At 43.9% G+C, this 16,536-nt stretch overlaps 1 protein-coding gene across 3 annotated transcripts in view; it reads left to right on the top strand.

Moving 5' to 3' along the window:
- Window positions 1-16,536, top strand: part of KCNMB2 (potassium calcium-activated channel subfamily M regulatory beta subunit 2) — a 152,568-nt gene that overhangs the window by 40,843 nt on the left and 95,189 nt on the right. Inside the window, exon 1 of one of the 3 annotated variants that reach the window (XM_005442201.4) lies at window positions 8,013-8,522. The exons of the other annotated variants lie outside the window; for them this stretch is intronic. The gene's annotated coding sequence lies outside the window, so the exon portion shown is untranslated. Of the gene's footprint in view, window positions 1-8,012; window positions 8,523-16,536 lie in introns of those variants that run through there. 3 annotated transcript variants of the gene reach the window in all.

Genomic DNA, 16,536 nt, shown 5'->3' with positions numbered 1-16,536 from the left:
GCTGGAGCATTAGTTGCAGAAGTAAAGACTTTCTGGGACTGTTTATTCAGGTTTTAATCACTCACCATTAAAACATAGCTGATTTCAGTGGTCTAAAGCTCCAGCTGGGACCCCCTGCAATAGGAGCACAGGATTTGTGTACTGTTGGACAAATCCTTGCACAGTGCTTTTTGCTAAGGATATGGCCCCTCATCCTGGGTGGGATGAACTCACAGATTGCCGTGCATCTTCTGTGTCTCTCTTAGAGTCAAGGTTATTTCTGAGCATCCCAAAATAGAGCAAGTACAGACAAAAAATTTAGATTATCTACTTAAAACTTCTCTGAGCAGAGAAAAGGTCAGGTTACAGGTGTATTTATGGATAAGCTGATCCTTTTTATTTCTCCTGGTTTTAGAATTACCAAAAGTGGAGAAATAATGAATCATTACCACAATAGGCATAATAATGAGTGTAAAATAACATTAAACAGATGTAAACAAATAGCATTAAGTAATAGAAAATAGAGGTAACTGGCTGTGCTAAACTCCTGTGGAGTCCTTTCCACTTCAAGCCTTTGATAATACATTAATATTTTTGCATATGCAGACTTGAAAAATGGAAAAAAGAGATTTATTTTATCAATGAAAAAAATGTGTGTTTATGCCAAAGGAGTATCCCTGTGGCCTGTGTTAAAGGCAAAGCTTTTTCCTCTTGGAAAGCATTTGCTTGGTTTCCAAATACCACTTTTTCCCTCCAAGTTATTTATCCATAAGCACATCCTGTGTCCTCAGCTGCTGTGTTGATGGGGAAGAGGCTTTGCACAGGGACTGTAAGTTTTTCACAGGGAGGAAATGACTTTGTATGAAACCTATATATCTTTGGAGATGTATGTTTAAGACCAAATGTTGCCGTCAATGGTATAAATCCCAAACAACTCCACTTCAATAAATACAGTCAAATCCCTCTGGTCACTCCAGATTTACACAGGAAAACTGAGCAAACATTTTGAGCCTTGGTGAATTTTTGATACTGACAACCATAAATCCTGTGCCGGTAGCTTTGGTGGTAGCCACACACTCTGCAGTGGCATACCCCAGGGTGGGTTAAGGCCCCCTGAACACCTACTACAGACTACAGGTCAATAAAATCTATAAGCAGCATCTTGTGAGAGGTTTCTCCTGTACCTGCCAGCACATGGTTTCTCCAAACAGGGTGGGCTTCAAACTCAGCCCAGGCAATATCCCTTCTGTTCCCTGGCTGCTGCAAAGCTGCCACCAAAAATCCTTCTTCACCCTCCAAGCAGGGATGCACCACCCACAGCATTCCACAGAAGCATCCATGGTGATCACAGACACAAGAACCAGGGGACATCAAGACACAGCCTGGGGAAAATGGAAGAAAAATTCTTTCCTGCCACCCCATTCCCAAGCCTGGCACAACCCCAAACCATCCCAGAGGGTACAAAGCCCCAGGTTCCATGCACAGTCCCGCAAAGGCACAGTGTGTCCTGGCGTTAGCATGGGGGCAATGGCTGCCTCCACAGCCGGAGAGGAGGTACAGGCCCCGCACGGCTGAGCGTGTTGTCCTGCCCTTCCCGCACCGGCGCGCCGCTGCACGGCTCCGCAGCTCAAAGGCAGATGCCAATCCTCGTGCCAGAGCAAGTGTCACGGGATGTGTTGTTTGTCCTCTCAGAAAACTGAGAGGCTTATGGAGCCAGTAGAGTTGGACAGCTAGGCCGAGACCTTGATGGTCCTGACATCTTGGGCACATTGTTCTGGGTGCCTTTTAGTCCAAAGAAAAATAAAACGGCTGCGAGACGGCTGTGAGGACACTGCAAGGGAAGTCGTGCCTTCAAGAGCAGACATACGTGAGCAGCAACATACAGTGTAAAGCACACTGCACGATACGGATGCTACTTGGGCAGTTTTAGGCCCTTGCTATTCTGAATTTAAAGTTTAATAAGAGCAAGACAGCAACAATATCAGCTTAACAAGACTGAATTCCAGTTGTCATCTTTCAGTTCACAAGCAAAGCTCACAAAGCCCTTTGTAAAAGCAGAGGATTATTCTTAGCTTACAAATGGGGAAACTGAGGCACGGTGCTACAAAAATTGCCTCTCCACAGTACAGATCCTGACTCCCAGGCTATTTACATGTCTGCTCCTGTTGTTGCCTCATTGAAAACTCCCCTCACCAGGGCACGGCAAAGTCCCCTTCACTCCTCCTTCGCATGCTCTCTCCACAGCTTGATCTTTCACACTTGGAGTGCAGGGCTTAGCGTACAGCACCAAATCATCAAAGAAACCCAAACAGGCATTTCACTGATGTAAAAGACCTTTTACAAAGAGAGAGAACAGAAATAGAAGCATGAGCTTCATCAGAGAAGCGACTATTCCACCAAAGCAAAGCAGCAGCTGAGTAAAGTATAAAAGAAAGAACAGATTAAAGGAGGTACTTCAATCTTGAAGAAAGGAGGGCTCTGCATAGCAAATGATTTGCAGGGGGTTGAAAAAAGGCAAGGAGAGAATTATCTAGCAATATCTTGCTAAAGTTGCTGGAGAAGTAATATTAACATAGGAATAGGCAAGTGTGGATAGAAAAAGCCATTGAGAGATGGTGGAGAATAAAATCAGAGAGCATCTAAGTGGCCAATTTGGTTTTTCAGCGAAAGGAGAACAGCACAATGCATTATCTGTCACAAAGCAAGGAAATCACAGCAGTGTTGATTGGAGCAGTGCTTCAGGAAACTATTCAACAAGCAAGAAACAACCTCTGACCACGGCATTCCAGGAGAGGAGTAAATTTGAAGAATTGCACACAGAGCTTAGACCAACATGGGCTGCAAATGTTTGAACAGTAATCCATTGCTTAACAAATGGGAAAGCAGCAGGCAGCAATTGCTGCTCAGCAGAACTGTTCAGAGCAGGAAACCATCTCTGCCCAATAGTTGCACACAAAATCAGGCTTTCAAAGCACTGGTACTGAGACCCACACGGAGAAGAGTAAAATCACTGAAGCATGAAATCCTGTTGGAATTACTCAACACTCACACTGGAGACTAGCCGCAGCAGCTGGGTGTGCATCCTCAGATACATATTTTACTAGCCTTTAAGCAGTAAACATTCAATGGGCCCAGCAAGCAGCATTGTGTAAGCAGCCTGTTTTGTTGGATTCTGTTTTGTTGCTGTTCAAACTTACAGTCTTCAGTGATTTACTGAAGAGGATGGGCATAGCAGAAATCATTTAATTTCATCATCACTAGCAAAAGAATACAATAGTTCACACTACCCATTACTGTGAAAGATGCTCTTTGAGTCTGGATTTCCCCTCTAGGTAATCATAAAAGGATGCCTGACCTCTATCTGAGCAGAAAGCATACTGAAGTCAGTGGAGTGGCCTGTTTGCACTAGCAGAAGCAGTCTGAAGAGGAAGAATGGTTTATTCTGACATCTTTGCTGATAACTGTCTTAGGTATGTCCCATCTCTGCTGCTCCGCAATACCACTGAGGACTAGATGCTGTTGCAGTACATGGAAGCTTTGATGTTTCTGAAAATTAGCTCTGCTTTATGATATGTTTGCTCTAGGTAACATCCCAACTGGTGAGTATTAATTAACTGGCACATCTAGAAGTGCAGGGAAACAGTAAGCTCTTGAAGATGGAAAAGAAAGTGAAGGAAGGGTTAACCAGTCTTTTTTTTTGCCAGCAAGTATACATACTCTGTTTGCCATCCGCCCCCATGAAGTATGAGATGTAGCAGATGTTTTGAGAACAGCTAGCCTGATCTATCAGTCTCTATATAAATGAAGGTTGAGTTAGTGAAGAAGGCGGCAGAATAATGTTTACAAGAGAAGAGCAAGAAGATTTCCGACACCTGGGCAACTTAATGATGGCAGATGGCAAAAGCTGAAGGCAAAGAGAAGAGCAATGCACACCAGCAGCTGTTGAGCAAATGGGGAGTAGAAAGGCCTCTGCTGAAACTGCGCAGGAAGAATTTAATACCAGCAGTTCTATAAGAATGACAGTGTGAGTATGCAAAGAGAAGCCTGTGTTTTAACTCCTCAGACAGCTATCGTCAAAAGTACCCAATGGATTGTCAACCAAGGAGATTTTCACAGCAAGAAGCCATATATTTGCATCAAATACTGTCAGCCCGCAAAGCAGCAACTTCTGGGTCATTTAACAACACTCCACATGTAGTTATTTTCTCCTAGCCAAGTGGCTCAAAAAGAGATGTGCAAGAAAAAGACAGAGTTGGCGTATGAAGAGGGACAATCAAGCAGCATGTGGAAGTGATTACCTAGTCGGTATAATATAACTCAGTTAAATGAACAGATTTCCAGGACACTTGGGTGTCCTATGATTCTCAGCACGAGAGAGACTGCGAGACTACAGCCAAACACAGGGTTGCATTTCACCATCAGTAAACAAGTGATTTCTGACTTTATGCTAAACACGGTCTATGACTGCGTTTACGACCAGTCGCCCAGGACAGCCTGGCTGAGTGCTTTCCTGTGGCGGCATGTCAGCTATTGCACTCCAAAGTTGTAGAAGACACAGGTGCTGGCTTTTCACCACAGGAAAGAAGGGACACCAGCCAGAGCTGTAAACGTAGGGTCTGACATCAATATAGGGACTAGCTTTCTTGACAATTCTTTCATTTAAATGGCAGAGGTGGGATTGGTGCATGTAGCCAAGATAACTGCAAGGAACTTATCTTCCCCTACCCTGGACTCACCCTTTTTAGGGAATAGTTGCCCTCTGCAAAACGCCTTTCTGAGTACAGGCTCCACAGAGCCCAAGAGTATCTAGATGTGTATGACAGAATTTGGCCTCTTCTGATGTGTATGACAGAATTTGGCCTCTTCTGAAGGATGCTTCTTCTTGTTAAGACTAATTTTCATTTTACACTGTAATTATACACACTCAATACAACCCGTCACCTGCCGTGCACATCAATTCTGTAGCTCTGCCAGGCTAATGCCACACTGACTGTACTTCCCTGTCCCATTAGGAATGTGTATTTGTAACAGATAGTTACACTTTCTAGTTACGTATCTATCAAATTCTTGTTATAATTAGGATGACTCATAATGAAATTATGCATTAGTTGCTCCATTCATTATATTGTTTGAGTTACAGTCGGTATGCAAACTACAAATCTCCCGAGTTCTTCCTGTCCTTCATCCTCCTTGGCCATTTCCTAAGCAAATACTGGTCAGAAACAGACAGAGGCGTTTTAAATTGTTGTAACTCCTTCGCAGGCCATGGGTTTTCTCAAAGTGGGTTTGCTGCTGCAGAGCTGAGCGGCAATCTCAGCTCCTGCAGAAGTCAATAGGATCTTACTGATAGAGGGCAAAGTAAAAACACACGTGAGCCCTCTGCTTCCCAGGGCAATCCTACTTTGCACATTCATACAGTCCTGGAAGACAGAAAATTGCCATACCCAATCAGATCAGTGTGCCATCACTCTCTGTATCTTCTTTCCAGCAAGGAGCAGATCTGTGTGTCAGAAAAATGCAACAGCAGCAGAGCCCTGCTAAGGATAGGGAGTACACACGAGTCCCATCACTGATGGCAGCTGCTGTTGCTGCTCAGTGATTAGAAAAAGCCTGAGGAAAGGGGAAGCATCACAGAATATCTCCCTAAGACTGAACCATTTTGAACTAATCAGCCCCTAGAAGATCTTTCTGATCATTCCCTGTTATCCTACACCTTACACCTTGAACAGTTTGTCCCCCTTTCAATTACCACTCAAAGGAAGTACATCTTGTCTGTTGGGTTACACAGCTCTCACAGATACTTATCACCTGTTGACCACCAAGACTGAGTGACTTTAAAGTACTGCAAAGGATCGAAGCCTTTGGGATCACCGTGGCAGGGAGGTCCACCGCTAGTTTGTTTACTGCATAAGGGAGGGGGGAGCTGGCATAGTCACCCACTTTTATGAGCCACCTTATACTCAGTGTACATAACTGGGGAGGTGTGGACACAGGTGGCAATGATCTCCTGTTTTAACCTGTCATTGGACACTGTTGTGTCCAGGTCAGTATTGAAATCTTTCAAAAGTTCATCAACAAAGTCAGCACCCCTAGACCTGTGTATCTCCAGTAGGAATCTGTCTAATGTTTCTTGAACTGCTGTGTCATCCCACTTACAAATCAATTGCATGGTGAGCCCTTTAGTAAGAGAGAAGTATATCATCCAGGACAAGAACTTTTTTTTTTTTTTTCACTTTTTTTTTTTTTTGTTTGTTCTGCCTTAAGGCGAATGTCATGCTTGTGAAAGGTGCTAGATAGGTGGCAGTGAAAAAATTCTTTAAATTATTCATAAAGAAGGTATTGTTCTGGCAGCTGTGCTAGCAGTCAGCATGTAATTGTCCACCCTGAGATTCATGCCTACAAAATTCAAAGCCCCCTTTGCTCCCACCTATTTTGGGAGAGCTTAAGGTGCTAATAATCCCCCACTGTAAACTGAGGAACGCAACTGGAGCCCTGAGACTTCCCCTTCAACACACCGACCATGTAACGTGCATGGGGTGAAAAGGGGGAGGCTGTCTGAGCATGACAACAAGTACAGGCATGGGGAAGCACAGCATGTAAAGACAGCCCCATTAGGAGCAGTGTTGTTTTAGGGGGGAAACGTCATGCTTGTGGTAGCCCCAGATGTCCCTATTAATATCTTTGGCTTGCTTGCACCAGCAACAATCTTGCTTTCACTCAGTAGTTTCCATGAAGACCAACACAGATGGAGAAGACCTGTAGCCCATGCTGAGCGCACACACTGACATGCTGTTTGGTAAAAGCCCTTGGCAACGCGGGCATCTGGTGTGTTGGTGGCAGCAAGTGATGTGGAAAAGAGAGGTTTAAGTTGGCCGCTTTCCCCCTAGGAACAAGGCAGAATTTACCAGCTGGTTGAGCACAGACTGGCAGCCTCTCCTGCAAGGGCAACTTTCAACTAGCCCGTTAATAGCCACCAGCGCAAAGGACCAACACCGACCGATCCAAACCAGAGCTTCTCAAAGGAGAAAGCTCAGCCTTAACCAGCCCTTGGTACCCTCAGGTCCCAATCATTTACAAACCTAATGCATATTTGCCATTAGTGCTCTTTTAACCCCTTCACTGCCATGGTGTGAGGCAACCACAGCTGGGTTTTCACCATGATCTGCTTTCCTCCTTAAACTCTCTAAACGCCGCTCATTTCCAAGACATCTCCATGCTTGGTACTTTCATTTCAAGTCAAGGGTTGCGAACTGGGTGGTACCAAAAAATCAGGCAGGTGCTGAACAAGCAGCAAAAGTGCTAACTCCCCCACTTGTTTCCCCCCAGCCTGCCTTGGCACCAGGTTCCCTCTCCAGTCCTTCAGCCCGTGTGTGTGCCTTTGCTGCTGGTGGGGACGCATCTGTGCCGGTGGCTTTTACTTTCGTCCACTAGGGACCACACTGTGATCAGCAACACTGAGCTGACAGCATCGTTAACAAGCTTTGATCCTGCTTGACCTGGGCTTGTTATTAACTAACAACCAAGAAGAAAAAGGCTCCAAGATTTCAGCAGAGCACTAATATCTCTGACCCGGGATCTGGAGTTGTGCAGGGTTTTACTGAAAACAGCAGTCGGCAATAGCATCCTCTCACCACCCCTCCTCCCCACATCGCAGGCACTGTGAATGCTGTGCATCACTTGCGTTTCTTTGGCTCATCATTATCCCAGGTGCTGTTAACTTGCAAATTTAGATTGCAAACCCCTGCTATCTGCAAACTGCATTTTGCCTTTTGGGAAGTGTAGCGTACATCTGTGACTCTGTATATACAAACCACTGTACAGTCCATCCATCCCCGTCATTTGCTCTGCACCACATCTGCCTTCTAGAGTTTTATGAACTTTCAGCTTCCAATCGCTACTTCCACTACTCCTGCGACAGCCTCAGCTTGCGGTGGGGGCAGATGCTGTCGCGTTGATCTTGCTGTTTGCATCAGTCGTGAGAGCTACGGCACCTTCCATTCCCATTCCGGGAGTGATTTTCTCCTTAGTTTCAAAACAATGTGTGAAACCCTGCTCTGCAGAAACAGTAGCCTCAGTAAGTTTAAGGGTGACTGAAGCTATTTCCTCTCCCGGGGAGGTTTAAAGGCTGTGGAGGGATGAATGGGGTTAGACCTATCGCTGCATTCCTAGCAGCCATCCTATTACAGCACTGAATAAAAGCAGGAATGGCACGTCTAGCCTAGGTTAATAAACCCTATCGTGTGCATGCTTTAAAAGCACTACGAAACAGCCTTAAGTCATCTTGAGAGAACTAATTTCAAGCATGGCTGTCTAGTGTGCCTGTCATTCCTATTGTCCTTCTAAACTATTTCAGACATTTTGAGCAGGGAGTACTAAGCTATGAGTTAGCAGGGGTTGTGACATTAATGGTCCAAAAAGGTTTAAGCACCGGGAGGGAACGATGACAGCGCTTAACAACTGGTGGCAGTTTGGAGGATTCTGCTGGATCTCTGTTTATTAATAATTAGGCTTCGCCTCGGAGGAAGATGTGACAACTATCAGAGGTAGGATTTGCATGGGAAACAAAGGGAGCTGTTGCTGTTCGGTGCCCGTTGTTTGTGCTTTGCTCCCCGGCTTTCTGCGCGCAGCCCGGTGCAGTCGGCGAGGCGGCAGTGGGGAGGGGGTGCCAGGACGTGGGGGGAGAGCCAAGGGTGGAAATACTGCCCATAGTCCTGCGTTTTATGGCAGAAATGCCTCGAGGAGAAACCGGCTCAAATCTCACTGCCTGCTGAGTGTGCATTCCACGTTGCTCTTCCCACAGAGTAAAATACATAGAGGTCATGCAGAAAAGACTTTACTCCTTTCCTACTGAGCCAGCTGGGCTGTTGGTGAGATGGGAGAGGGGTAGCTGCCCTAAAATAAAAGGAGAAGAGGAAAGCTATGGAGCCTGTAAGATATGGGAGATACGCTATTAACGTGTAAATGTGTCTGGAGTGCCACCGATGTAATTTGAAAAGGGGAAAAAGGAGCCAGGGAGGGGGGCGGGAGGGATTTTCCAGGTGAGGAACTCCTTAGGTTATAACCTATTGCAAAAAAACAGGCATGATGTGTCCATCCATTTTGCATAATCAAAGCTTCCTCTGCACTGTTGGCATTGTTTTGCTGGATGAGAATTGTAGTATCAGACAGAAATAGGTACGATTTCCCCCTGTGCCACAGCCAACCCCCTCCACCAACCCTCCCTCCCTCCGAGAAACAACATTGTGGGAAAGGATGTAAACGATGTTTAGTTGGATGCTGAAAGGGCTGGGAGCAAGGGCTGAGAGGGAAATGAATGCTTAGTAGTACAACAGGAAAGCTTCCCCTTGAAAAAGCTTTCTTCCCAGCCAGAAGTCCAAGAAGAGATATGCAAAGTTAGAAGCCACATGTACTTTTTTTATGATGTGCCTGTTTAGCATTACTAGACAAGAAAATGTCTGAACATCAAAGAGTTGGGGCTGCATGGCAAAACAGGGCAGCAAGGTCTGCATGGGGTCCTGGTCAGTGCTGGGTTGCCAGTTTGCCTTTCTGTCATTGCATACTACCCTCACCAAGTAGCAGGAACTTAATGAATGAAAATCTTATGTCCGTGTACATGCAGAATCCTTATCATTTGGTGTGTTAGATCCGAGTGTGACGTTCCCTGTGTGGATGAATTGTTTTGACTTGTGCATTAAAGTTTAAATTCCAGACAACAGAGGGACTTCAGGCTAAGTGGTATTTAGTAACAATAAAATGTTCTGCTTGCGGAAATGCTTCTCACAGGAGCTAGTAAAAATGCACTTAAAGAAGCTGAAAGTCATATCTTGCAGTATGAGGTACGGTATCACTTGCTGTTTTAAATTTTAAAATTAAAGTTATGATGCCATTTTAAACCTACTTTAATGTGGGTGTTATTAAGCATACTTTACAATACTGTTGTCAAAAGCTCACAACTTGGAAAATTGTTAGACTGATTGTTTTCATTAAATCTTCATTAGAAAAAGAATCGCTATTGTGCAGGGACTTAGCAAGTAGCTTAAATTTACTCATCCTAACTAATGTTCCCTTTAAGGAGAATTTCAGTGTATTATACTGTGTTGTAAACAGGTCATGATATAATTAATTTAATAACAAAACACCAACGACAATTTAACAACAGAAGTGCTAAATGCATTCGGTCAAATCAAATACAGGTTGTGCCAGAGAAGCAATATTGGAACAGGAATGGTTACAATTCCTTTTAAGAAACATAAATATCTTATCCAAGCAAGAACTTTTCAGTCAACTGCATTACTTTGCCTTGCAAACTGGGGAAAAAAATAATTTTGACCTGTGGGATACACACTCCTCAGTACATAATGGTAACAGTGCAAACTTTCTTCCAAAGCAAATGTTTCTACTGGCTTGCAGTATGGATCAAAAAAGATACTATGCAGAGATATTAAACCTGTGTCAGAAATGCATGTGGAAATCAAGTACCTGTTTTTTCTTGTTCGTCTCACTTTTGCCCAGAGGCTTGGGCAATTTTACTTTGGTTTATTTCAGTGCCTTTCTGAGGCAAGAGGCTGAAGGTGGGAAGCCCGAGGAGGTGGGAGGCTGTGTTCAACCTGCACCTGCACCCAGGCTGAAGTTCTCCGGGGACTTGGGCAAGTCCCCCAGCCTCTTTGCAGAGGGCAGGGTAATTGCCCTGCCTTGCGAATAAAGGGGAGGATGGTGTACTAATGATGCAATGGAAACACAGATGGTGGTGCTCAGGGAACGAGGCTGAACGTAGAGCTCCAGATAAGACAAAATCTTGCTTTGCGTTTTGCATCAGGAGCACGTTAATAGTTCAGGTATTTTCAACAGTAAAATAAGACATAATGCAAATCCCATGATCCAAAACTAAATCTGCTTTCAAAACTATTCAAGATAAATTTGCCACTTACAAAAACTTCTGCCAGCAGCAAATATCCATTCATCTGAGAGCCTGACAGAAGTGACTCCAAATCTCTCAGCACTCTTTGCTCCATCAATGTACACCAGATAACGAAGCAAACTGCATCAAATTGATTCACTGTGCAGAGAAACAATTCCACTGTTTTCTTCAGACACTCAATGAGTACTTTTTGCCATGAATATCACCTGCCTTTCAGCTTACCAATTGTCTGCGGAACTCATGCAATTTTCTAATTTATTTATTTGGTATTATTTGGAAATATTTTCAGTGAATAACTCTTGGCTTACATATCTTTTCGGAATAGCAAATGTTTGCAAATTCATACTGGGTTGCTTAGTTCAGTCATGTGGTGTTCCTTGATTAGATGATTTGTGTAGCTAACTCACAGAAAGCGAATTGCAAATTTCATAACCAAGTATACTGTTTCATATTGGATTTCCATCACTATCTGAGCAGTCAGGTTTAAAATTCATGTCTTGCAAGTAGTCATACGAGCAACACATAAGCACTGAAGTGCTCCCACCAGACAGATGTGAGAGCCGGGTTAAACAGCTTTCAGTTTCATATGAATATTCATGAAAAGTATTTGAATTCTTACAGCTCTGTTAAAATGAATAGTCAGCATCATCCATCTTGCACTGCATGGGCTGTTATCCCACAGTGCTTTCCGTGCTCCCATATTCTCCCTAACTCTCCTGTATAAGTCCACAATCCCTGTGGAAATTGTTTGCGTGGCCAAAATAGAAGGAAAACACACCATCACAGAAATTTCTGAATTTTCCACATTGTAGCCTCTCCTGTTGTGCCTGTCTTGCACATTGCATGACATAAAGACAGCCAACAGGGAGGACAGCAAGAGAGCATCAACTGTGAGGCAGTGAGTGCGGGAGAGGAAACACTGAAGGAAGGGAAAAATGAGAGTGACCGCTGGCAGAGGGGGAGGCCAGCCACACACAGGCTATGTGTGTAGGAGGTGGACGTTGGCACAGCATGAACATATAAATACACCAGTGCGATGTTAACAATAAGTCTAGTGAATCTGGGTCTTTAACCACAAGGTTGATGGTCTCACCAGACCCAGTCCATAGCAAGCCCTGGAGCAGTCGCTCCCCACCCTTCCCCGTGCGGGTGCACACCATGGGTGCAGTCAAGCAAGGGGGTGACATGGTTTTGCTTTGGTCATACAGCGGTCTGATGACATGCCATGGAGATATGGAAGAGTTGTAAAAATAACAGATCACAAGAAAACTAACTAATATCTGGTGCATGGTTTAAAAACAGTGAAAATCAGTTGGGCAAAGAATTTTCTCTCAGAGACAAAAAGAAAATTCAGCTGTCAAAACACCAAGCTCTTTTGACACAAATGAGGAGAAAAAGGTTGTAGAACATGAATATATTTGCCTTCAGAATTACTTTTGCACTGTGTTTATGTCATATAGGGGGAAACCTCACGTCTCCTACCAAGTGAGCTGCATTATCCAACTATTTCCTACTTTATGTAGAATAAGTCAGGCGTGCACTGAATCAAGAGGGTTGCTGTAACTACACAGAGCCAACCAGCAGTGTTCTGCCCCCATTAAATGGCCTTTTTTACCTTTCCAATGATTTTAAAGCCCAATGATCCTAGGTATCCTTATTTATTCCAAAAAAAGAGAAGTGCCTAAATTGCACGCAGCAAGCGCTGCGCATGAGTCACACAGCGGGAGTCACTATGGGCAACATACATGCGTTCATATTCTGTCAGGGTACGTGTAATGCCAGATTAATACTGCTTGGGGAGAACAAGAGAACAAAAAGAATTAGAGGAACTAAAACCAAAGGAAATGCAAAGGATCTTTGCTAGGACAAAAATTGACTCAGTGTAGTCTGGAATGAAATCCCAACTTAAAACTCCCCCTGGATAACACTAAAACTCCTATTAGGTCTTCAAATACTTTTTCTTTCTTAATATAAAGCTATCTTATTACCATAATTAACCCCCATCTTTGCTTATGCCAAGTAGGATGATTTTGGATGGACCACTTTTAAAGAAATAGTTAAATTTTAAAGGGAAAACACAGAAAAAGTCAATTCCCAGCTCCCTCTTCCCGCACTGCTGATTGCCCCTCTGGTCCATCCTTCGGTGTCTCTGACACCTGGCTGAGAGCAGGGAGATCCCACTGATAAGCCTTGCAGGGACACACAGCAACATCTTCTTCTAAGATCCTTGGAAAGGTCAGGGGTACAAGTCACAAGTCCCACTGTTTATTTATCATCTACTTCTATAAACCCAAGGAAGGAGTGACCTGGCAGCTCTGAGGTCCCCAGCAGTCTTTCAAAACTGCTCCAAGTAAATGCACAAGCTTTTCAGGTAACCCTCTGCATCACATAACTAGACAAGATGTCATCAAAGCCTGCACCAGCCTGTCTTGACTGCTGAACCTTTGGCACTGATCTGCACCATAAACCTCCATCACAGGGAACTGGTAGATCCAAAAGCAGTGGGGAACACGTCCTTCAGGGGAAAGGAGAAAAGTCTCAAAGTAGCTGTAGGTGGTAAGTGTCTCCAAAACACTGAAAGGGGGTTATAGCTAGATTCCCAGACTGCAAGAATGATGGGCATAAGTAGTCAGGACCTGTGCCTCAGCTGTTCCCACGTACCCAGCAATTTTGTCTGAATTCAGTGTTCCTCCTGCTCTGCATGCCACTGCATTGTCCTAAAACAACCACTACCAGAAGGGTTTTGAAGACAAGAGTAGACAAAAGAGTATTTGTCCCACTTCCCCACTTCCCTTTCAGATCAGAGATCTGGATCAGAGAGGGGCTGAAGTTTCTGCTTAAGCCCAAAGTGGTTCATCTGCCCAAGGTCACCATCCCACCAGGACCCTTCTGGACAGCACTGTCCTTATGCACCTGCTGAGGCATGGTACAAAAGAAGAGACAAGATAACATTGCCTGCCTTGAAGAAGCATTGCAAGAAGCGTTCAATGTACTTGGCTGTATTTTACTTGCAGGCAAGCTATTTCCCACCTCAGCAGAGTGGTACTCCTTACTGACAACCATTAGTTATTTGCAAATTTAGATAGGCCTGATAAACGTCAGGCTCCTGAGTGAATAAATAATGTTTCAGAGCAATAACTTGAAATAAGTCAAACTAAGAATGGCGAGAAGATCAGGAGTATGGTCCCTTTGGGACTCCCTACCACTTCTAATTAATATCTAGTACTTAAAGTATCACAGCCCATGGTTAAATCAAAGTCAGAGGAAATAAAGGAATATTAAATCCTTCTGGAGACTGATGTCCCTCTCCATCCACAGGAGCAAGTGTCCTGCTCAGTTTTTAAGCTTGTATGTTGAATTCCAGAGCTGCTATTGTGGTGCTAGGGAAAGAACTGATTCAACTGTGAAGAACAGTCCTTGCAAAGCAGGTGTAAGGAGGACTGTTGTGATTTGGCAAAGTTTACTGGTCCAGGAAGTAAGAGTTTTAGAAAGAAAGCCTGAGTAGGAAACACTAATTTAAACAGGACATCACTCAATTCCTTCAACAAAGCATATATACTTCAAGGTACAGGGAGCAATAATCCAAGCAGGGAACAAAGGAAGTTCATTTCTAATGATAGCATTTTATTAACTGGATGATCTGCAAATGAAAAGTCCCCTGACTTTTGAAAGCCCATGTTTATGATGCATCGGGGTACAGCATAAACTTCTGACAAATTCTCCCTCTTCATTTGCTTCCATATAACACTTTGACCTTGCTGCCACTCTCCTTTTTGAAAGCTCTGCTGTTCTCCTAATTATTAATTGCATAAACCGCGTATTCCCCCTTCTTGCAAAAAGCAGAACATACTGTCTGGTTGTGAAATATCCCAAGTAGTCCACAGCAAAATCTTTTTTGGTAGAGTTTAATTAAGATGATCCAGTAATTTGTGTGCAGCTGTGTGGAAGGGTTTTGTCACAGGTAAACAAGCTTTGGAAAAAAAATTACTTTTATCTCCTCTTGCTTTCTGTTTTAGTCGTATTTCAAGTGGATTAGTATAATCTTTCCTCAGCCAAACTCCACGCCAGTCTATTCCATCATTGTTCTAATTTTTCAAAAAGAAAATGACTGAAAGCAATTAATTAAAAATCTCTTCAGAGATGCATGTGTGGATGCATTTATTCACTAAGAGCTCACAAAATAACTCTGCATTTAAAAAAAAAAATTATCCGGTGCATTAAGCGTGAACAGGATGTCTTTGTTAGGTGCGCCCGCTTTTAGACACTTCCCTGCATGAATATGCTTGTTGTGTAGAGATATCTGCAGTTAGCTCAGCTCAGCCAAAGAGGATCCCCTTTTCAACTAGGTTTGAGTTTCTAGGCAGGTTTCTGGTTTCTTTTTTTCCCCCGTGTGATAAAGTTGTTGATTGATTTCAAGTGAGGAGTCTTCCCCTGCTGGGACGTGGACTGTCAAAAGCTATCACAGAACTTGCAAAGTTCTGTCATAACACTGGAAGCCCTAACTCTGCTCCAGAATCAGCAGAATTCAGGGAAAATTCCCAGCAATTGACAACAGAAGTTTTCTTAGCAAAGATATTCTGCCAGCCTGAGACATTACTTTCTGTACACACAGGCACCCACATGGGGACAGGGCTAACACAAACAGTAAACTATTGACATGAAATTATCAGCAAAAAGAAAACACAAGTGTCTTCACACTAAAACCTTGGATGAGGCTATTCATAAACTCTTAAGGTCAATGAAAAAGCCAAATTCTGGTTTTGGAAAGTTCATCTGCTTTCTTATGAACCAATAAAACCTCTAAAGTTCCTTGAATTCAGGGTGAGGGAGAAGGAAGCCAGGACTCTTGATCTCAAAGCCGTGCCCTTCCTTAATAAAACTCCAGCACATCTGTGCCATGAATGCAAATCAGTGCTGGCATCCAGCACAAGGTGCCAAGGTTCTCCTGGCAGAGCTGGAAGATGTTTCCTCCACAGAAGAAGGGACACCTGCTCTGTGGTGAGTGTTCACTCATCTACAGAGTCAACAAAGCAGCCCTGCTAGTCTGCAAGTACGCTTCCCAGGCAATTTAATTATACCCAGGGAGGTTCCTAGAAGATTTCACATACTGCATCTCTTCTTTGACCAGAAACTCTTGGACAAAGGAATTTCTCTGGCCCTTTTTGTTTCCAAGTCCACTTATACCCTTCTTCAGCCTCCATTAAAACACACGGTTTGTCTAGGCTTTCCACTCCCTATTCTCTGGCCTCTGTTTGAAAAGCCTCACACATCACAGCCTGCTGGTCATGAGCCAGGTATCCAGATGGTACTTATGTACCGCATTGATAGGTGCCTTAGAAATAGGAGGAACATAGGGGAAAAATATCGCTGGAAGACTTCGAATGCTCTTTTTGATAAATGGCACATATAGGTTTAATTAGCCAGTTCCCTCCTTTGAAGAAGCTGGGGAGGCAACAACAGTTGCAGCCCTACAGAGCAGACACGTGAGGACACGTCTCTTGCTGCCAGGCTTTAGCTTTCCACTGAAAACAGTGTCAGGCAGATGGTTCGTCTATCCATCCCTCTTCTTTTAAGGACACCAGGTTTTTGTTTGGGTTTGGAAGTTCCTCTCAGTGCCCGTCACTGTGCTGCCTCAGCGC

This window comes from Falco cherrug, chromosome 11 (genome assembly GCF_023634085.1).
Source record: "Falco cherrug isolate bFalChe1 chromosome 11, bFalChe1.pri, whole genome shotgun sequence".
NCBI classification, from domain to species: Eukaryota; Metazoa; Chordata; class Aves; order Falconiformes; family Falconidae; genus Falco; species Falco cherrug.
Note: the sequence above shows the minus strand (reverse complement) of the source record. Positions and strands in the feature narration are given on the sequence as shown.